Source organism: Dendrobates tinctorius, unplaced genomic scaffold, assembly GCF_039654945.1.
Source record: "Dendrobates tinctorius isolate UK_male_01 unplaced genomic scaffold, ASM3965494v1 ptg000003l, whole genome shotgun sequence".
NCBI lineage: Eukaryota > Metazoa > Chordata > Amphibia > Anura > Dendrobatidae > Dendrobates > Dendrobates tinctorius.
Genome location: NW_027361671.1, coordinates 102245238 through 102267832, shown reverse-complemented (window position 1 = coordinate 102267832; position 22595 = coordinate 102245238).

Below are 22595 nucleotides of genomic sequence, written 5' to 3'. Positions count from 1 at the left end.
TAGATGCATGTGTTTATGACATCAGAGCAGTTGCCATAGTGACCACAGGTGTTTTAGGCCATGTGCACACGATGCATTTTTCCTGCGGATCCGCAGCGGATTTTACCGTGCAGAAACGCTGTGGAATCGCAAAGTGATTTACAGTACAATGTAAATCAATTTTTTTAAAAAACCGCTGTGCAGATGCTGCGGTTTTTTTTTGTGAGTCAATTTTGTCATGCTATTGTGAAAATGGAACGGACAATAAGTAGAAATGATAGGCAAATAGCAAGACAACCCCTATGATTCTTCTATGGTGACCACAGACCATTTCTCTGTTGTGATCCTTTCTGGCTGCTGTTTTGGTCACTTTTGCAATTTGTCATTGCTCTCACCCCTAAAGGTACGTACAGTAGCATAAGGCGGTGTCTACAACCCACAGAAGTTGCTCATGTAGTGCAGCATATCCAGGATGGCACATCAACGAAAGCCGTGGCAAGTAGGGTTGCTGTGTCTGTCAGCACAGTGTACAGCACATGGAGCAGATACCAGGAGACAGGTCAGTAGACCAGGAGACATGGAGGTATCCGTAGAAAAGCAACAACCCAACAGCAGGACTGCTACCTCTTCAATTATGCAAGGAAGAACAGGAGGAGCAGTGCCAGAGCCCTGAAAAATGACCTCCAGCAGGCCACTAATATCCATATGTATTCTAAAACTGTCAGAAAAAGACTCCATGAAGGTGGTATGAGGGCCCAATGTCCACAATTGAGTGTTGTGCTTACAGTTCAGCACCATGCAGAGCGAGTGACATTTGACACATTCTCTACAACATGTGACAGTCTGGAGCCGCCGTGGACCAGTTTCAAAGTGGTTAGTAATGATGTGGGGAGGCATTTCATAGAATCATAGAATCGTAGAGTTGGAAGGGACCTCCTGGGCCATCTGGTCCAACCCCCTGCTCAAAGCAGGATTCGCTAAATCATCCCAGTCAGATGTCTGTCCAGCCTCTGTTTGAAGACTTCCATTGAAGGAGAACTCACCACTTCTCGTGGCAGCCTGTTCCACTCATTGATCACTCTAACTGTCAAAAAGTTTTTTCTAATATCTAATCTGTGTCTCTTCCCATTCAGTTTCATCCCATTGCTTCTAGTCTTTCCTTGTGCAAATGAGAATAAAGTTGATCCTTCTACAATGTGACAGCCCTTTAGATATTTGTAGACAGCTATTAAGTCTCCTCTCAGTCTTCTCTTTTGCAAACTAAACATTCCCAAATCCTGCAACCTTTCCTCATAAGACAGGGTTTGCAGACCGGTCACCATTCTGGTCGCTCTTTTCTGAACTTGCTCCAGTTTGTTGATGTCTTTTTTAAAATGTGGTGCCCAAAACTGGACACAATATTCCAGATGAGGTCTGACCAAAGAGGAGTAGAGGGAAATAATGACTTCACGTGATCTAGACTGTATGCTTCTGTTAATACATCCTAGAATTGCATTTGCCTTTTTTGCTGCTGCATCACACTGTTGACTCATATTCAGTCTGTGATCTATTAGTATACCCAAGTCTTTTTCACATGTGCTGTCACTTAGCCCTATTCCTCCCATTCTATATATGCTTTTTTCATTTTTATTGCCCAGATGTAGTACTTTGCATTTCTCCCTGTTAAAAACCATTCTGTTAGTTGCTGCCCACTTCTCCAGTTTATTTAAATCTTTTTGAATCCTCTCTCTCTCTTCTCTAGTATTAGCTATCCCTCCTAGCTTTGTGTCATCAGCAAATTTAATCAGTTTACCCTCAATTCCTTCATCTAAATCGTTGATAAAGATGTTGAACAATACAGGGCCCAGGACAGAGCCCTGTGGTACCCCACTTGAGACATTCTTCCAACTGGATGTGCAGCCATTTACGACCACTCTTTGGGTCCGATCACTAAGCCAGTTATGAATCCACCTAACAGTTGCCTTGTCCATTCCATACTTAGTCATTTTTTCAATAAGGATTGTATGAGAGACTTTGTCAAATGCTTTGCTGAAGTCAAGATATACTATATCTACAGCATTTCCTTGATCCACCCAATCAGTGATACCGTCATAGAAGGAAATTAAGTTAGTCTGACATGACTTATTAGTTAGAAACCCATGCTGACTCTGTTTAATCACTTCATTCTTATCCAGGTATTGACATACATGTTGTTTAATAATTTGTTCAAAGATCTTTCCTGGTATAGAAGTCAGACTCACCGGCCTATAGTTGCCTGGGTCCACCTTCTTCCCCTTTATGAAGATAGGAACAACATTTGCTCTTCTCCAGTCTTCTGGCACTTCTCCTGTTCTCCAAGAATTTTCAAAGATTATGGAGAGGGGTTCAAAAATTTCTTCTGCTATCTCCTTCAGTACTCTGGGGTGTAATTCATCTGGACCTGGAGACTTGAATTCATTTAGGTTAGCTAAGTGTTTCCTCACTATCTTTCTGTTTATAGATATCCTGGATTCTTCTATTCCCTTAATAGGACAGTGAATAACAGTTGATGTTGCATTTCCTTTCTGAGAGAAAACAGATGCAAAATAGGAATTTAAAAGTTCAGCCTTCTCAACATCCTGTCTTACCATTTCATCATTTTCATCCTGTAAAAATCCTATAGCATCTTTGACTTTTCTTTTACTTTTGACATATCCCCAAAATCCTTTATTATTGCTTTTGACATCTCTTGCAAGCCTCAGTTCATTTTCAGCTTTATTTGGAACGCCGCACAGCCCTCTATGTGCTAGCCAGAGGTCCCTGACTGCCATTATGTATCAGGATGATATCCTCGGACCCGTGGTGAGATTATATGCAGGTGCACTTGGCCCTGGGTTGCTTCTGATGCAAGACAACGCCTCATGCTCATAATATCGGGGGTAGCCGAGACCACGGAGAACACGATTCAGGTCGGTTTTTACAGTCCCGAATAACAGTGTTCACAAAGAAAAAAAAAGTCTGTTTTTCAATTCATGTCTTTCTCCTCTGATATGATCTAGCACATCGGAGAAGAAATAAATGGGGTCCCACGAATACGCCATGGGTTAGGGGTGTGTTAGGGTTGGAGTTAGAATTGGAGGATTTCCACTGTTTCGGCACATCAGGGAGTCTTCAAATGCGACATGGTTCCCCGCCATCGATTACAGACAATTTTGCGTTCAAAAAGTCAAGCAGTGCTCCCTCCCTTCTGAGTCCTTCCATGAGCCCAACCATTGGCTTTCCCCCACATACAGGGTATCGGTGTACTCAGGAGAAATTGCACAGCATATTTTGCACTCCAATTTCTCCTAATACCCTTTTTTTGTGAAAAATAAATGTTATTTATTTTCCTTCCACATTGCTTTAGTTCTTGTGAAGCAATTGAGGAGTTAATAAACTTCTTGAATGTGGTTTTGAGCACCTTGAGGGGTGCAGATTTTAGAATGGTGTCACTTTTGGGTAACCCCTCAAAGTCACTTCAAATGTAAAGTGGTCCCTAAAAAAATGTTTGTAAATATTGTTGGAAAAATGAGAAATCAACTTTTAACCCTTATAACGCTTTTGTGGATTCGGGAGCAGCTCTGAACCTGATGGACTTGGATTTTGCTAAACGTTGTGGATTTCCTATGACACCTCTGCGGACGCCTATTCCTTTGAGGGGTATTGATGCTACTCCTTTGGCGAAGAATAAACCTCAGTTTTGGACCCAGGTGATAATGCGGGTCGCCCCAGACCATCAAGAGAATTGCAGATTTTTGGTGTTGCATAATTTGCATGATACCATTGTTCTGGGGTTTCCCTGGTTGCAAATCCATAATCCAGTTTTGGATTGGAAATCTGTGTCTGTGGTGAGTTGGGGTTGTCGGTGTGCCCTTAGTGCCCTTAGTGATGCTCCTGTTTTCTCCACCTCTCCCCAGTCGCATGATGTTCCTGACTATTTGGCTGATTTTTATGATGTATTCAGTGAGAATGAGTCTGCATCTTTGCCTCCTCATAGGAGTTATGACTGTGCAATTGAGCTGAGCCCTGGGTGTAAATTTCCCAAGGGTCGACTTTTCAATTTATCTGTACCCGAGCACGAGGCCATGCGATCCTATATTAAGGAGTCGTTGGAGAAGGGTCATATTAGACCATCCTCTTCACCCTTAGGTGCTGGGGTTTTTTTCGTGGCTAAGGCTAGTTTCACACTTGCTTTTTTTTGCAGCGCGTTTTTCCCGCAAAAAAACGCATTGAAAAAATGCATACATAAGCATACAACTGCTGCGTTTTTTTCAAGCATTTTTATGAGCATGCATGAAAAAAACGCAGCGTTTTTATGCGTTTGTATGCGTTTTTAGCGCGTTTTTACCGCGTTTGCGTTTTTTTCCAACATTTTTAGGTGGCCCCTCACACTACCCAAACCCTGACTTTACTAACCCTAACCCTGACCCTAACCCTAACCCTAACCCTGACCCTAACCCTAACCCTAACCCTGACCCTAACCCTTAACCAAATCATACTTAACCCTAACCCAAACCCTAAACCCTAACTAACCCTAACCCTAACCCTAACCCTGACCCTAACCCTAACCCTAACCCTGACCCTAACCCTGACCCTAACCCTAACCCTAACCCTAACCCTGACCCTAACCCTTAACCAAACCATACTTAACCCTAATCCTGACCCTAACCCTGACCCTAATCCTTAACAAAACCATACTTAACCCTAACCCTGACCCTAACCCTAACCCTGACCCTAACCCTAACCCTAACCCTGACCCTAACCCTAACCCTAACCCTAACCCTGACCCTAACCCTTAACAAAACCATACTTAACCCTAATCCTGACCCTAACCCTGACCCTAACCCTTAACCAAACCATACTAAACCCTAACCCTGACCCAAAACCCAACCCTAACCCTAACCCTGACCCTAACCCTAACCCTAAACCCCCTTAACTAACCCTAACTCTAACTCAAACCCCTAAATTCCATGGTTAAAAAAAAAAACACATATGCAAAAAAACGCTTACATGAGCATGCCAGTGCGCACATATGCGCATCCATAGGCTATAATGGCCATTTTTAGCGCAAAACGTGCGCATATGTGCGCATGCGCTTTTTTGCAGGGCCAAAAAATGCAACATGATGCGTCTGGAAAATCCAATCGCACACCCCAAAAAAACGCAGCGCATGAAAATCGCATACATGCGCTTACAAGCGCGCAGGTATGCGCACCCATGTTAAATATAGGGGAAAAAACGCATGCGCAGGTTAGCGTTTTTTTCCAGCGCTAAAAAACGCAAATGTGAAACCAGCCTAAGAAAGATGGGTCATTAAGGCCTTGTATTGACTATCGTTCCCTCAGCAAAATTACTGTTAAATATCAGTATCCGTTACCCCTGATTTCTGATCTATTCTCCATAGTTAAAGGTGCTTGCTGGTTTACCAAGCTTGACCTCAGGGGGGCGTATAATCTTATTCGCATTAAGCATGGGCATGAATGGAAAATGGCGTTTAATACTCCGGAGGGACATTTTAAGTACCTGGTGATGCCTTTTGGGCTCACTAATGCCCCTTCTGTCTTGCAGTGCTTCATGAATGATATTTTCCGAGACTTGGTGGATACATTTTTGATCATCTATCTGGATGATATTTTGATCTTTTCCAAGGATTGGGACTCTCATGTGGAACATGTTCGGACTGTGTTCCGGATTTTGAGGGAGAATTCCCTGTATGTCAAGGGATCGAAATGCCTTTTTGGTGTACAGAGGATTTCATTTTTGGGATTTATTTTGTCTCCGTCAACTATTGAAATGGACCCGGCCAAGGTACAGGCCATTTATGATTGGGTTCAGCCCACTTCTTTGAAGGCCCTCCAGAAGTTTTTGGGTTTTGCTAATTTTTATCGTAAATTTATAGCTAATTTTTCTGGTATTGCCAAACCATTGACTGATTTGACTAAGAAGGGTGCTGATGTGCTGAATTGGTCTCCGGAGGCTGTTTCTTCCTTTCAGGAGCTGAAGCGAAGGTTCACTTCTGCTTCGGTTTTGCGGCAACCTGATGTCTCACTCCCGTTTCAGGTAGAGGTGGACGCTTCTGAGATTGGTGCAGGAGCTGTTTTGTCCCAAAAAGATCCTGTAACATCTAAAATGAATCCCTGTGCTTTCTTTTCCCGAAAGTTCTCCCCATCCGAACGTAACTATGATGTGGGGAATCGGGAACTGTTATCCATGAAATGGGCATTTGAGGAGTGGAGACATTGGTTGGATGGAGCTAAACATCAAGTCGTGGTCCTTACTGACCACAAGAATTTGATTTACCTGGAGTCGGCCAAACGCTTGAATCCCAGACAGGCTAGATGGGCCTTGTTTTTCACACGTTTTGATTTTGTGGTCTCTTTTCTTCCGGGCACTAAGAATGTCAAGGCAGACACCCTCTCTAGGAGTTTCTTTGCTGATTCTCCTGTTGTGACCAAGCCTGCTACCATCTTAGGTGAGGGGGTAGTTGTTTCTGCCATCTCGCCCGATTTGATTTGCTCTGGAAGAGTTTCAGGAGGACAAACCTGAGCGTTGTCCCATTGGAAAATTGTATGTTCCTGACCAGTGGAGGAAGAGAGTGATGTCTGAAGTTCATTGCTCTGCATTGGCTGGTCATCCGGGTATTTTTGGTACTAGAGATTTGGTGAGTCGGTCTTTTTGGTGGCCCGCCTTGTCTCGTGATGTCAGGAATTTTGTGCAGTCCTGTGGGACTTGCTCTCGGTCTAAACCTTGTTCTCGCTCTAGTGGGTTGTTGATGCCTTTGCCGGTGCCCAGGAGGCCATGGACCCATATTTCAATGGATTTTATCTCTGATATGCCTGTCTTTCAGAGAATGACTGTTATTTGGGTGATTTGTGATAGATTCTCTAAGATGGTCCATCTTGTACCACTCCCTAAGTTGCCATCTTCCTCAGAGTTGGTGCCCTTGTTTTTGCAACAGGTGGTTCGCTTGCACAGGATTCCTGAGAACATTGTATCTGACAGAGGAGTTCAGTTTGTGTCTAGATTTTGGAGGACTTTCTGTTCCAAGCTGGGAATTCAGTTGTCCTTCTCCTCTGCGTTTCACCCTCAGACCAATGGGCAGACGGAGAGAACAAACCAGACTTTGGAGTCGTATTTGAGATGTTTTATTTCTGCTGATCAGGATGATTGGGTTTCATTTTTGCCCTTGGCCGAATTTGCTTTAAATAATAGAGCTAGTTCTGCCACTTTGATGTCACCTTTTTTTTGTCACCTTTTTTTTGTAACTTTGGGTTTCATCCTCGATTCTCTTCAGGGCAGGTGGAGCCGTCTGCCTGCCCAGGTGTTGACACTGTGGTGGAGAGAATGCACCAGATCTGGGACCAAGTGGTGGATAAGTTGTCTCTCTCCCAGGAAAAGGCCCAGCGGTTTTCCAACCGTCATAGGACCATTGGTCCCCAGTTTAAGGTGGGTGATATGGTTTGGTTGTCATCAGAGAATATCGCTATGAAGGTGGCTTCTCCAAAGTTTAAACCTATATTTATTGGACCTTACAAGATTTTGGAGATTCTTAATCCAGTCTCTTTTCGATTGGCTCTTCCTGTTACATTTAAGATCCATAACGTGTTTCATAAGTCTCTGTTAAAGAGGTTTGTTGAGCCAGTAGTTCCTGTGGTGGCACCTCCTGACCCGGTATTGGTTGAAGGTAATGTGGAATATGAGGTTGAGAAGATACTGGATTCTCGCTTGGCTAGACGGAGACTCCAGTATTTGGTTAAATGGAAGGGTTATGGCCAGGAGGATAATTCTTGGGTCCCTGCATCCGATATTCCTGCCGAAAGATTGGTTCGTGCCTTTCATCGGGCCCATCCTGATCGCCCTGGTGGCGTGGATGAGGGTTCGGTGACCCCTCCTCAAGGGTGAGGTACTGTTGTGAGTTCATTTTCCCCTTCACCGTCGATGTCTGATGAACTCCCTCTTCTGGTGAAGGAAGGTAGTGAGGCTGATTACCAAACACCTGATCTGGTAGATGATGACTGGGTAACAGGAAATTCTGACTTGATATAAGGCAGCCGATGCCCTTCTGAGTCGCTGGTGATTTCTCTGCTGGATTCTTGGAGACCAGTCTGATTCCTGCTTCCCAAAGATAAGTTTTTGCTCTGCTATTGAACTTATTAGTTTTGTTTTGTTTACCTTGTTTTTTGGAGTTCAGTCATCCCCGGTCGGGGATGTGCTGAGTTCCATTTTTGTCTCTGATCAGTTTGTCTCTTTGCTCTGTCTTCAGAATTTACCTGAGTGCTGATATAGTCTTTTTGAAGTCCTAGCGACTTCAGGGCCTGTTTTTCCTATCAGACGGTTGGGACATTTTTTGATAGGGTTTTTTACGGATTGCAGACAGCAGCTTTTCTATCCTGTCCTGTTTAGTTAGCTTGGGCCCCATCGTTTGCTCAACCTATCTTTCTATCTGTGTTAGTGTTTTCATCTTGCTTCACCGTCATTATATGTTGGGGGCTGCCTATTGCTTTGGGGTCTGTTCTGGGCAGTTTAGATTTCCCCTTTCTTTCTTTAGGCCTATTTAGTTCTCCGGCTGTGATCGAGGGGTCTAGGGCATCGTAGGAACTCCCCACGGCTACTGTTAGTTGTTGTGGATAGGATCAGGGGTCTGCAATCTGATAGATACCGACCTCTCTGGTTTTCTGGACTTAGCTTGTATTTTTGTTTTTTCCTCCTTCGGTGACTCATTCATAACAGACCGTGTTCTTTTCTTTGAATGCCTCTTTTTTTCTCCTGTAAACTATGTTGATGCCTTTGCCCAAAAGCTCTACTTTTGTCTCATCTGACTAGAGAACATTCTTCCAAAACGTTTTAGGCTTTTTCAGGTACGTTTTGGCAAACTCCAGCCTGGCTTTTTATGTCTCGGGGTAAGAAGTGGGGTCTTCCTGGGTCTCCTACCATACAGTCCCTTTTCATTCAGACGCCGACGGATAGTACGGGTTGACACTGTTGTACCCTCGGACTGCAGAGCAGCTTGAACTTGTTTGGATGTTAGTCGAGGTTCTTTATCCAACATCCGCACAATCTTGCGTTGAAATCTCTTGTCAATTTTTCTTTTCCGTCCACATCTAGGGAGGTTAGCCACAGTGCCATGGGCTTTAAGCTTCTTGATGACACTGCGCACGGTAGACACAGGAACATTCAGGTCTTTGGAGATGGACTTGTAGCCTTGAGATTGCTCATGCTTCCTCACAATTTGGTTTCTCAAGTCCTCAGACAGTTCTTTGGTCTTCTTTCTTTTCTCCATGCTCAATGTGGTACACACAAGGACACAGGACAGAGGTTGAGTCAACTTTAATCCATGTCAACTGGCTGCAAGTGTGATTTAGTTATTGCCAACACCTGTTAGGTGCCACAGGTAAGTTACAGGTGCTGTTAATTACACAAATTAGAGAAGCATCACATGATTTTTCGAACAGTGCCAATACTTTTGTCCACCCTCTTTTTTATGTTTGGTGTGGAATTATATCCAATTTGGCTTTAGGACAATTCTTTTTGTGTTTTTTCATTTAAGACAAATTAAATGAAGATAATAATACCAAAGAATTTGTGTTTGCAATCATTTTCAGGAAGAAACTGAGTATTATCTGACAGAATTGTAGGGGTGCTGTCACGCTCACCGGTATAGTTGTCAGGAGTGGCGTGACAGGCAAGCGTCAGCGGTCCCAGTACAGATGAAGAGACACAGGAGGCAGGTTCCTCTCGGTGGCCGGGCAGGAGCGCAGTGTCTGATGTCAGAAAGCCGGTCCTAGGACCTGCGGGGGGAGGAGCGACGGAAAAGCACTCAGTGCCCGCAGGACCTTCCACCATGTGACCGCACGTCAGAGGAGAGGGCAGAACTTACCTCCGGGACGCAGCGGTGACAGGCATGGGACACAGCTACGCAGGGGCTTGAACAGTGGCAGTAGTCAGACAAAACAGGTGGTCATACACAGATCGAGCCACACAGTACCGAATCAGAATATCAGAATATAGTCAGGTGAAGCAGGGGGTCAGACACGGGTCGGGCAACGCAGTACAGTATCAGAACATCAGAGAGTAGTCAGGAGAAGCGGAGGGTCAAACACGGGTCGAGCAGTACAGCACCAAATCAGAAACCAAGAGACGTAAACCAAGTCCAGAATAGATTATACACCAACCAACGTACGAGAACAGGCGAGAGGCACTAGCTATGCAGGGTCGGGCACACTCAAGTTAGGAGTATAAACGACAGGGAGGGGTGCTCACCTGAAGCTATAAAAACCCTCCCTGGCCCCAAAGAGAGGCTCTCCCTATTAACCCCTGCACCACCTGTCCAGAATCCTGAATAAACCATGACAGTACCCCTCCTTCAACGGGGGGGGCCTCCGGACCCCCAGGTCTCCCCCGATATCGCGCATGAAACGCCCTGACCACACGATCTGCGTGCACTGTCCTGGCCGGTACCCATGATCGATCCTCCGGACCATATCCCTTCCAATGGACGAGATACTGCAGAGAACTGCGAACCCATCGAGACTGCACGATGTTTTGTACCTCGAATTCCATATGACCGTCCACCGATACCGGGGGCGGAAAAAGTGTGGGTTCCTCCCACAACGAACCTACAGGTTTGAGTAAGGATCTATGAAAAACGTTATGCAATTTCAAAGAGGACGGAAGGAGCAAGCGATAAGCTACCGGGTTAATCACTTCCGTTATCACATAGGGCCCAATAAATTTGGGACCCATCTTTGCGGAAGGCAGTTTTAAAGTTATGTTTCGTGTTTCGAGCCATACCTTATCCCCACAGTGTAGGGTCTGACCCGGATCCCTCTTATTATCAGCGAAGTGTTTGTACTTTTCCTGCGCCTTCCCAATATTTTCTCGAACCTTTGCCCACAGATCACTAATCTGTCTGATCGAATCTTCGACCCCCGGACAGTTTGAATCCAAGCGTGAAAACTCACCAAAATGAGGATTTAATCCCAGATTAATGAAAAAAGGTGACCTACCAGTGGATTGATTAATCCGGTTATTAAAAGCGAACTCCGCCAAGGGCAATGCGTCACACCAGTCATCTTGCAATGTTGAAGTCAAACACCGGAGGATTTGTTCCAATGACTGATTGGTGCACTCTGTTTGTCCATTGCTCTCCGGGTGGTAGGCTGAGGAGAAAGAGAGAAATCCCCAACTTCCTACAAAAAGCTTGCCAAAATTTTGCTATAAATTGCGTCCCCCTATCGGATACAATATTAGTCGGTACCCCATTGAGACGAATGATTTGGGAAAGAAAGAGCTTTGAAAGAACCTTGGCTGAGGGTAATTTGGCCATGGGTACGAAATGTGCCATCTTTGAAAATCTATCCACGACTACCCAGACCACCGTGTTACCCCGGGATGGAGGGAGATTGGTGATGAAGTCCATGACAGATGAGTCCATGGTCTTCTCGGAATTGGCAAGGGTACCAATTCCCCAGCCGGCCGGAAATGAGAGCTCTTTGAACGGGGGCAAATCCCACAGGCTGTGACATGCTCCTTAATTTCTGCAGACATTGATGGCCACCAAAACACTCTTTTTACTGCCTCACATGTGGCCGCAATACCTGGGTGAGCACCCAACTTAGAATCATGAAACTCCCGTAAAAGCTCGGAACGTAAATGCTGTGGTACAAACAATCTATGAGGATGCTTGGCCCTTGGAGCTAAAGATTGAGCCCCCACAATCTCCCGTTCCAATTCTGACGAAAGTTCAGCTATAACTACCCCGGGTTGAAGAATGGATGACGGTGGCTCGGGGGCAGATAATGGTTCAAAACTTCCTGACAAAGCATCCGCCTTCACGTTCTTAGACCCAGGCCGGAAAGTGATAGAGAACTGAAACCGAGAAAAAAAAAGTGACCACCGGGCCTGTCTGGGAGTCAATCTTTTCGCTGTTTTAATGTACTCCAGATTTTTGTGGTCAGTGATGACCATAATTGGATGCTCTGCCCCCTCCAAAAAATGCCTCCATTCTTCAAACGCCAACTTTATTGCCAGGAGCTCCCTATTCCCCACATTGTAATTTCTCTCCGACGGAGAGAATTTTTTGGAGAAAAATGCACAGGGTCTGAGATTAGTCAGAGTAGCTGGCCCTTGAGACAAAACAGCTCCCACCCCCACCTCGAAAGCATCGACCTCCACAATAAATGTCAGGGATGGATCAGACTGTACCAGTATCGGAGCAGACATAAAACAATTCTTCAGAATCAAAAAAGATTGTTTGGCCGAGAGAGACCAATTTTTGATATCGGCCCCTTTACATGTGAGATCGGTGAGGGGTTTCACTATCTGTGAAAAGCCCTTAATAAATCTCCGATAATGATTTGCGAATCCCAAAAAGCGCTGAAGACCCTTTAGGTCCTGGGGTTGAATCCATTCTCCAATGGCCTGCACTTTTTTGGGATCCATCCGAAACCCCTGTGGAGAAATTATAAGCCCTAAAAAAGTCAGCTCCTGGACAAAAAATGTACACTTTTCCAATTTGACAAACAATTGATTCTCCCTGAGTCTCTGAAGAACGGTTTTTACATGTGATAAATGAGAGTGCTCGTCAGTTAAATAAATCAAAATATCGTCTAAATAAATGACAACAAAGCGGCCAATTAGGTACGCAAATATTACAATGATGAAGTTTTGAAAAACTGCTGGAGCATTAGCGAGACCAAATGGCATCACAAGGTTCTCAAATAACCTCTCAGTGGTGAGAAAAGCAGTTTTCCATTTATCCCCCTCTTTTATTCTTATCAAATTATAAGCCCCCCTAAAATCTAATTTGGAGAACCATTTTGCCCCCGAAAGTTGATTGCACAGATCTGGAATCAGGGGTAAGGGGTATGCATTCTTGATGGTAATTTTGTTGAGCTCCCAAAAGTCGAGGCAGGGACGCAGGCCACCATCTTTCTTTTTGACAAAGAAGAACCCCGCTGCTATCGGGGAAACTGAAGGTCTGATATGCCCTTTACGGAGACTTTCCGTTATATATTCTTTGATTGCCAAACGCTCCGGTCCAGACAAATTAAACAACCGGGCTTTGGGTAATTTGGCCCCTGGAATCAGGTCGATGGTGCAGTCAAATGGCCTATGTGGGGGTAATGCCTCGGCCTCGCTTTCGGAGAACACGTCCTCAAAGTCCTTAAGGTATTCCGGAATACCCTCCAGACAAACAGAAGACTCAAAGACAGGTTTTGCAGGGGAAACACAACACACAGCTTTATAGGAACAGTCATTACATTTCAGGCCCCATTTAACAATTACTCTTCTCTCCCAATCAATAACCGTGTTGTGCTGTTGAAGCCACGGCATGTCCAACACCAGCCCTTTGGGCAGATTGTCCATAACAAAACATCTCATCTCAACATGGGAGGAACCAACCTGTAAAACAAAATTATTGGTAAAACAACGAATACCCGAACGGGTGAGAGGGGAAGAGTCAATGTCCACGATTTTAAAGGGGGTCTCCAACCTGACTGTCCCTATCTTGACCCTGGAGACGGTGCTGGAACTGACCAAGTTCAGGGACGAACCGCAGTCCACCAAGGCTGTAGAAATAAAATGAGTATTGTCTACCACCAGTTCGACATTCCTGAGGGTCTGGGCAGCCTCCTCGATCACTACCCAGACCTAGTAGTTTCCCAACGGCTTGGCAGATGCCGGACAAGACAGGCAGTCTCTCCTCCAGTGTCCTGATTCCCCGCAGTACAAACATAGTTGTTTATCATGCCGGCGTCTCCTCTCCTTTTCTCTGATCGAGGTGGCGCCAATTTCCATGGTCATAGAACTGGCCTCCACCTCCTTGCTTCCAGAGAACAGAGATGTTTCGGAGTGCATCACTCAAACATGATCGCAGTGTAACGGGGAATTAGGGAAGCATCGTCAGGGAGCAGGCTCCCTGCGTGCTTCCCTGAGACCCCGGAGCAGCACGATGTGCCGTGCTGCTCTGGGGGCCTCCTTCCCTGCATGCCCCCGGATCCAAGATAGCAACGGGGGCCTTCGAGGGCCTGCAGGGAGGCGGCTTCCTCCGTGCCTGCAGACAGCAGGCACAGAGGAAGCCTGTGCTGGCCAAACTGTCAGATCAGCGATCTGATACATTACAGTGATGTCCCCCCCCCCCGGGACAATAAAATAAAGTGAAAAAAAAAAGAAGAAGAAATGTTATTTATAAAAAGATCCCTCAATAAATTAAAAAAATATTCCTTAATGAATTAATTTTTTGGAAATAAAAATAAAAATAAAAATAAAAAAATAAGTACACATATTTAAAATCGCCGTGTCTGTAATGACCCGCCCTATAAAACTGTCCCACTAGTTAACCCCATTAGTGAACCCCTTAAAAAGTAATAAAAACAAAGCAAAATAATAAAGTTATAGCTCGCAGAATAAAGCGATGCAAAAATAATTATTTTTTATATAAAGTTGTTTTCATTGCATAAAAGTGCCAAAACATAAAAAAATACATAAATGAGGTATCGCTGTAATCATACTGACCCGAGGGATAAAACCGCTTTATCAATTTTATCACACGTGGAACGGTGTAAACGCACCCCCCTCAAAAGAAATTCATGAAATGCTGGTTTTTGTTCATTCTGTTCTGTTCGTCCCAAAAATCAGAATAAAAAGCGATCAAAAAATGTTACGTGCCCGCAAATGGTACCAATAAAAACGACAACTCGTCCCGCAAAAAATAAGACCTCACATGACTTGGTGGGTCAAAATATGGAAAAATTATAGCTCTCAAAATGTGGTGATGCAAAAACTATTTTTACAATAAAAAGCGTCTTTTAGTGTATGATAGCTGCCAAACATAAAAACCTGCCATAAATAGTAAATCCAACAGCTCTTTATCACCCCCTTAGTTAGGGAAAAATAATAAAATTAAAAATAAATGTATTTATTTCCATTTTCCCATTAGGGTTAGGGCTAGGCTTAGAGTTAGGGCTAGGGTTAGGGCTGAGATTAGGGTTAGGGGTGTGTTGGTTTTAGGGTTGGAGTTAGAATTGGGGGGTTTCCACTCTTTAGGCATATCAGGTAAATAAGTTACACAATGAAATTGTGTAACTTATTCACAGAATATTATTTTCATTTTTTTCAGCATATATTTTTTTTTTAGACCTCACTCTTTCATTAGTGCATATATTTCACTTTATTAGCCATTGTGATTTCGCCTCTTGTCCTCTGCACACCGCTATGTCTTTTAAATAAAAATTTTAATATATATATGTAATTTATTATTAAATTCTTTTTGTAAAATATTTGTCTCATCATTATATTTTTTGTTGTCATTTATGTCCTTTTTTGTGATACAATAAATTTGATATTTTTATCATGATTTTTTGTGAATGTCTTTTGTAAGGGATATACTTATTGTATGTGGACTGGTGAATTTTGTGTGCCAGGGCTGCTTTTTAGTCCCAATTCGGCCCTGAATCCCCTCGTGTATTTGAATGCAAGGAAGAGTGTGAACTTGTGCTAATTGTGCAGTAACACTTTGTCATCTCTGCTCCGTCCTGTCTTCCAGCGCAGAGTTAAATTGCTCTGACTCCATATCTGGCTTCATGGCTTGATCATAGATGCTGGATCCTGATCCCCAACAAAATCCCACCATCCCAAGCTTGTGAAAGAAACAGACAATACACTTTTTTTGGATGTTTAATCAACCGAATTTTAATCCAAATCTCATAATTATTATTTCATTCAGTGTCTGAAATTTAGAATCAGCCAATTACTATGAAAAAGACACTGAAAATGGCAGAACCCCCGACTCACGAAGAATCATCCTTCAGCACTCAGGAGAGGAAAAACCACCTGTGGTGGAAACCTCTAGGGAACCATGGCTGTAGGACTGCCCTTCCCTTGGGCTTAGAAGGTTAATGCCAACATGGAACAGCAAATTGTACCAGAATTTGTATATTGTATCATATTTGTTATGGAGAAGCCTAATGCGACCTCACCAGGCCGTACACATAAAGGTGAAGGTGGCGAGCACCGGACGTGAGGGAGATCTGGCTGCAACATCTGTCACCCCATTGATCTGGCTGGCTAGGTGCTATGGCTGATCTGGCTGGCTAGGCGGTATGGCTGATCTGGCTGGCAAGGCGGTATGGCTGATCTGGCTGGCTAGGCGGTGTCCCCTTCCTCCCATTGTGGAGTGATGAAGCTCCAGGTCTCCAGACACATCAAGTACGGCTCCTCCTACGGCTGAATGACTTGTAGTTCTGGAATCTTCTCCTGTATCATAGATGCATGTGTTTATGACATCACAGCAGTTGCCATAGTTACCACAGGTGTTTATACTGTGGTTTCATTGGATAGAAAGTCCCCCTCAGTGTTCCAAAGAATTAACCCTTGAATGCCTGGCATCGTGCCTTTCTCCAGAAGCCTATAAAATAAATATGACACACATTTTAACCCCTTTACCACCTTGTTTTTTTTTTTTGCTCCCTTCCCTTTTTCCTTCAATATGGTCGTGTGAGAGGTTGTTTTTTGCAGGACAAGTTGTATTTTCGAGCGACACCATTGATTTTGCCCTATAGTGCACTGGATATTGGGGAAAAAAATTCAAGTGCAATGAAATAGCAAAAAAGTGCAAATCCACAAATTTTTGGGGGGTTTATCATTTTCACTAATTGCTAAATCTGACCTGCCATTTTGATTCTCCAGGTCAATACAAGTTTGTAAATACCAAACATGTATAGGTTCTTTTTTATTGAAATGGTAAATAAAAATGCAAAGTTTGTAAAAAAAAAAACCATAGCATCTTAATTTTTTGGAATTTGGGGCTGGGTGAGAGCTCATTTTTTGTGTGCCGAGTTGACGTTTTTAGTGAAGCTATTTTGGAATAGATACAATGTTTTTCTCGCCCATTATTGCATTTTATTGCAATGCTACGATGACCAAAAAAAATTTATTCTGGAGTTTTGATTTTTTTCTCATTACACTGTTTACCTGTTGGACCAGTTCTTTTTCCATTTTCATAGATCGGACATTTCTGAACATGTCGATATGAAATGTGTATTTTTTATTTATTTTTAATTGTTTTATTTTGAATGGGGCAAAGGGGGGTGATTTGAACGTTTATATTTTTTAAATATTTTTTAAATTTTTTTTTATTTTTTACATGCTTCTTTAGTCTCCTTAGGAGACTTGAAACTGGGATCTTTTTGATTGCTTGTGCAATCTATCAAAACTATCACAGGATCCCTCTTCCCAGTATTATAAAGAGCATAGACTGCTCAAAAAATGAAGGGAACTCTTAAACAACACAATGTAACTCCAAGTCAGTCACACTTCTGTGAAATCAATCTGTCCAGTTATGAAGCAACACTGATTGTGAGTCAATTTTGACCTGCTATTGTGAAAATTTAACGGACAATAAGTAGAAAAGACAGGCATTTAGCAAGACAACCCCTATGATTCTGCAGATGGTGACCGCAGACCATTTTTCTGTTCTGATCCTTTCTGGCTGTTGTTTCGGTCACTTTTGCAGTTTGTCATTGCTCTTACCCCTAAAGGTACGTACAGTAGCATAAGGCGGTGACTACAACCCACAGAAGATGTTCATGTAGTGCATCTTATCCAGGATGGCACATCAGTGAAAGCCGTGGCAAGTAGGGTTGCTGTTTCTGTCAGCACAGTGTACAGCACATGGAGCAGATACCAGGAGACAGGTCAGTAGACCAGGAGACATGGAGGTATCCGTAGAAGGGCAACAACCCAACAGCAGGACCACTACCACTTCAATTGTGCAAGGAAGAACAGGAGGAGCAGTGCCAGAGCCCTGAAAAATGACCTCCAGCAGGCCACCAATATCCATATGTATGCTAAAACTGTCAGAAAAAGACTCCATGAGGGTGGTATGAGGGCCCAATGTCCACAATTGAGTGTTGTGCTTACAGTCCAGCACCATGCAGAGCGAGTGACATTTGACACGTTCTCTATAACATGTGACAGTCTGGAGCCGCCGTGGAGAGCACTCTGCTGCCTGCAACATACTCCAGTATGACCGGTTTGGCAGTGGGTTAGTAATGATGTGGGGAGGCATTTGTTTGGAACGCCGCACAGCCCTCTATGTGCTACCCAGAGGTACCCTGACTGCCATTAGGTACTGGGATGATATCCTCGGACCCATGGTGAGACCATATGCAGGTGCACTGGGCCCTGGGTTGCTTCTGATGCATGTCAACGCCTCATGCTCATAATATCAGGGGTAGCCGAGACCCCGGAGAACACGATTCAGGTCAGTTTTTACAGTCCCGAATAACAGTGATCACAAAGAAAAAAAAAGTCTGGTTTTCAATTCATGTCTTTCTCTTCTGATATGATCTAGCCAGGGCTGGATTTAAGAGGTGGGTGGCCCGGGGCCCATTTTGGAGGGAGGCCCATTTTTCAAGGTGTTGCAATATGTAATGCAAAAACACAAAATAAAATGAACGCAAGTTTATTTACAAAAATCATTTACGCAGAGTAATTCAGGTAAAATCATTCATTTTTACAATCCAGGCACTTTCTTTTATTTTCGTGCTGCAAAATCACTAATGATGTCACTAAAGTCCAATGCATGCAGTATATCTGACTCGATGCTCATGATAGCCAAATTTACAAGTCGTTCCTGCTTCATGGATGTCCTTAATCGGTTTTCAACTAATTTGAGTTTTGAGAAGGAACGCTCACCACTGCAGTTTGTTGCCATCAAAATTAGATATATCCTTAGAGCTATCTCAATATTTGGGAAAGTTTCCTGCACACCCTTTTCCATGATAAGCTTGTACATGAAAAGTTCAGTGCTGATATCTTTTGGATCCTCGTCTGTGAATAAATTGGCAAATGTTACAAACTGACACAGTTCATTGATAAATGTAATGTCCAAGTCATCTGAATAAGACCTAACGAGTTGCTCGTCTGAAGACAGTTCTTTCAGATGGCTAGAAAAGCTAAATTTGCTTGATAAATCTTTATATACTTGAAGACGTTGGTCAAGAGAAGTGATAAACTGATCAATGATAGGCAAGTTTCTGTTCTGTATTTTGCAGAAGGGCTGTTTCGGCGCCTGTGTCGAGTTATCGTCTGAACATACTCAGATGAACCAGACAGCGCTTCGCCTTGCTTCTCATAAATTTTGAAGGAGTCACGCTTTGATGCGACATAGTTTTTTAAGCTGGTCAGTGACGCCACAGCAGTGTTTAGATCGAGTTTTGCGTGTTATAGATTTTTACTAGTAGCATCTGATCTTTGCAGGATATCATTCCAGAAGGTGGTGTTAATACCAATTTCAAGCGGATTCATTTGTGTTAACAGTCCTTCTGCTTCACACCGCACACAGCTTTTTTCCTCAAAGTCATCAGCAATCTGTTTAAATACATCTTTAATCTGCTGATAGTCATGCTTAAGGGCTTTAGTAGCATCAGCTCTGCAGGACCAACGCATTGTTGTGACACGTTTGAGAGTCAATGCTGCTGCTGAGTCAATATTTTTCAAAGCCTCAGTCAGGAGCTGATGCCGATGCGTTGAAACTGTGAAAAAGAGGAACAGCTTTTCAAGGAAGTCAAAACAATGTACAGCACTCGAGTAGCTTTCTACAGTATTTTTAGCAACCAGATTTAAAGGAGTGTGCCGTACAAGGAATCCAGGATGCAAGATTGTTCTTCTCTCTCACTTTGGCTTGCAGGCCATTGTATTTGCCACTCATTGCAGATGCATTGTCATAATCTTGACCGCAGCAATTTCCCAGGTCTAGGTCATGTCTCTTCAAAAATTCCAACAAGGCATTGAACATGTCTTGATCGCCATGGCCTTTGTTTGTCATGAATGTTACAAAGCGTTCCACAGGGCCATCTTTCTCCATATACCTCAATACAAGGGTTAGTTGTTCAACGTGAGCTGCATCGGGTGTGGAGTCCAAAGAGATGGAGTAGTATTTTGATCTGTTAACTGGAGAAATAATTTCTCTGAGGACTTGTTCGCCCATTACATTGATAATTTCTTCCATAACTGTAGATGACAGGTAGTTTGTATGACCCTTGCCACGATTGGCTTGAGCTTTGATATGCTCTGCAAGAAAGTCGTCGTACTGGGTGATGAGTTCTAGAATTCCCAGAACATTTCCATTTCTAGGTGATCCCACCAATTCGTTATCTCCTCTGAATGCTAAGCCACGCTCGGCAATAAACTGAATAACATTTACTACTCGTTTCAATACTGACCTCCAATAATGCTCCTGAGCCTCGACATGTTGTGTTAGCTCCATATCAATTCGCCCAATCGCTTTTAACCTCATATTGAAAGCAGTTGTAGAGTTCAGATGTTCCGCTGACTGCTCATGAATTTTTACATATTCTTGTGAATGTTTCCAATTACAGAATCCATTAGACGAAAGCTGAGAAGACTCAGATGCTGTAATAAAGCACATCAATCTGCACGTGAAGCAGTAAATGCATCCTTTAGAAGGAGAGAAGCATAACTAATTCCTCGTTATGACTTCACCATTATGATTTTGACGATGGAAAAGCCCAAGTGTGCAAATTCTTGGAATATTGCGGTCCTTTCTAGGTTGCTGAACCGAGTGTGCAATGAACAAACTTTCATCACAGTGCTGGATCGTTGATGCACCCCTTTTCAGCCAGTAATCTCGCATCTGTTCCGAAATAATGGATGGCGAAAGTCCAATGTCATCGCCCCCTGGTGGGCCCTCAACTTCACCTTCTTCATAAGATGTGCCACTGTCAGTCTCCTTTTCTTTGTGTTCTTCAGTTGTACACATTACTACTTCAGCCTTTTCTTTGACAGGATCAACAACCATTTCCACTGAAGCATTCTCAGGTTGACCAGATTCTACAAGGTCATTACTCTTTTCCGACACTTGCCTTGAATGAACAGTGAAGAACTCGTCCAATTTTTTTGTCTTCGCTATCTCTTCTGTGGATTTCATTCTTGCTTCTTTTGCCTTACGTCTTTTAGAAGCCCCAGACTCCCAAATTCTTGTGCGGTCTGTGCCTATCTCCTTCACGATTGTCCATGATGGTAATCTAAAAGTAACAAAATGACCTTGTCAACCCTTGAAGTCCTGAAAGGGAATTAAAGATTAAAATATGTACATATGTATGTATATCGAAAAAACACAAAAATTGTTTGTCTTTTGCAGGTTTTATATGTATGTATATTGTAGAAATTTGGGCTGTCTATATCAAAGACTGCTACTGGGCGCTATATGTCAGAGGCTGCTGCTGGGCTGTATATGTATGAGAGGCTTCTGCTGGACTGTATATATATATATATATATATATATAAGGGGCTGCTGCTGGGCTGTATATATATATATAAATCCAACAATGTAGACCAGCTCACTCCTGTGAACCACCTGGAACCTCAGCTAACCTGGTTAACTCCGTTGTGCCCGGATCAGGATGTAGGAGTCCATCCATACAAATGTGAACAACGGCAAAGCAAGGTCCAGCAATAACGTGAGCAATCCAGGATGCTGTTAAAAAAATTTTATTTCTTTTTATTCATAAATCCATTAAAATACAATGGTCCAAGCAGTTCAAAACAGCAATAACGCAGGAAAGTAGTGCAGATAGGACTACGCGTTTCAGCGGTAAAACCCGCCTTCTTCACGGTCCAGAATCTAATCTGCTTTCCAAACATGGAACCTTATATACATCCCACTCCCATCAGGGTAATTATAAACATATTTGAGAGACTTAAAAACATGAGCTAAAAAAGCAGATCAAACATATAAACTATCCACATATTGATCAGTATACAACATGCATGAAGATTATAAAGAAAGGATTCAACATGTTGGAGAAAAATACAATCGGAATATCCAATAACCTGACCATAAAATTTGAGTGGTACAAAAACATAGAACAATAATATTAACCAGCATTATATAGTGCAAATATATCAATAGTGCATAATGATATCCAGGCGGTTATTAACACAGCGATTTAGAACGCAGATTTGCGATTAACAACAATCACATTCACAAATACTCAAAAAAATGGAAGACCTGGAACAACAAATTTCATATCAACTAGACTTAACAAGAGGCACTATATTTTGAAGTTTAAACCTGGGCGCTTTAGTACTGGGAGCTGTATCTCCTTCCAAGAATGTTACCCCATAATAAGGATTGTCGATTTTTTTTTTCTTTTATGTTGTTATTCGATATATGTTATTCTATGCCTGTTTGTGGGTTCTCTAGTTTTTAAATTTTTTTTCCGTACCTGTACAAGGTTGTTTATTCCCCACTCCCTTCCCTCCCTTCCTACCTTCCTTTCCCTACCCTGTTTATTTCTAAAAACCAATAAAATTATTTGAAAACAGATGTTTATAATTACCCTGATGGGAGTGGGATGTATATAAGGTTCCATGTTTAGAAAGCAGATTAGATTCTGGACCGTGAAGAAGGCGGGTTTTACCGCTGAAACGCGTAGTCCTATCTGCACTACTTTCCTGCGTTATTGCTGTTTTGAACTGCTTGGACCATTGTATTTTAATGGATTTATGAATAAAAAGAAAGAAAAATTTTTTAACAGCATCCTGGATTGCTCACATTATTGCTGGACCTTGCTTTACCGTTGTTCATATAT